The 1,031-nt window shown below is 37.6% G+C and overlaps 1 protein-coding gene across 2 annotated transcripts in view; it reads left to right on the top strand.

Moving 5' to 3' along the window:
* The window catches only part of LOC106881348 (uncharacterized), a 51,325-nt gene that overhangs the window by 13,316 nt on the left and 36,978 nt on the right, over positions 1-1,031 (top strand). The gene's annotated exons all lie outside the window — the stretch shown is intronic.

Below are 1,031 nucleotides of genomic sequence, written 5' to 3'. Positions count from 1 at the left end.
TATATATATATATATATATATATATATATATATATATATATATATATATATGTATGTATATGTATATGTATATCTGTGTGTGTATATATATACATACATACATACATACATACATAGGTGCAGGAATGGCTGTGTGGTAAGTAGCTTGCTAACCAACCACATGCTTCCAGGTTCAGTCCCACTGCATGGCACCTTGGGCAAGTGTCTCCAACTATACCCTCGGGCTGACCAATGCCTTGTGAGTGGATTTGGTAGACGGAAACTGAAAGAAGCCCGTCGTATATATATATATATATGTATGTGTGTGTATATGTTTGTGTGTGTATGAGTCCCAACATCGTTTGACATCGATGCTGGTGTGTTTACATCTCTGTAACTTAGCGGTTCAACATCAGAGACCGATAGAATAAGTACTAGGCTTACAAAGAATAAGTCTTGGGGTCGATTTGCTTGACTAAAGGCAGTGCTCCAGCATTGCCGCAGTCAAAATGACTGAAATGAATAAAAGAATATCTGGTGCTCCAGTATGGACACAGTCAAATGACTGAAACAAATAAAAGAATAAAAGAATTAAAGAATGTGTGTGTGTGTGTGTGTAATTGTTTATATATATACACTAGCAGAGGCACCCGGCGTTGCCCGGGAATGAAATTGCTGCTTATATACTGGAAGAAAGAAAGCAAAATATGCTGTATAGAAATTTGAGGACATTCTGTAGATGGACTCTCAGATGAATGATGACTGGGCGCCTCTCATGAATGGGAAAATTGAAGATGCTCCAAAAAGCCTCATTGGTACTTGGAAACTTTTATGAAAATTAAAATGGGGATTAAATGAAAAAAATGATTTACGTGAATATCCTCACAAGAGTAATTGAAATAAATGGCGATTGCGGAAACCCCCACGTACGCACGCACGCACACACACACACACAGAGTATCACACATCAGATGAAATGGACGTTTCAGAGAGAGAGAGAGAGAATGATAGAGAGAGGTTTGTTGTTATGTATACGTACATGCATAAATATG

The sequence above is a fragment of the Octopus bimaculoides genome, chromosome 9, assembly GCF_001194135.2.
Source record: "Octopus bimaculoides isolate UCB-OBI-ISO-001 chromosome 9, ASM119413v2, whole genome shotgun sequence".
In the NCBI taxonomy this organism is placed as follows: domain Eukaryota; kingdom Metazoa; phylum Mollusca; class Cephalopoda; order Octopoda; family Octopodidae; genus Octopus; species Octopus bimaculoides.
This window is presented reverse-complemented; position numbering and strand designations above follow the sequence as displayed.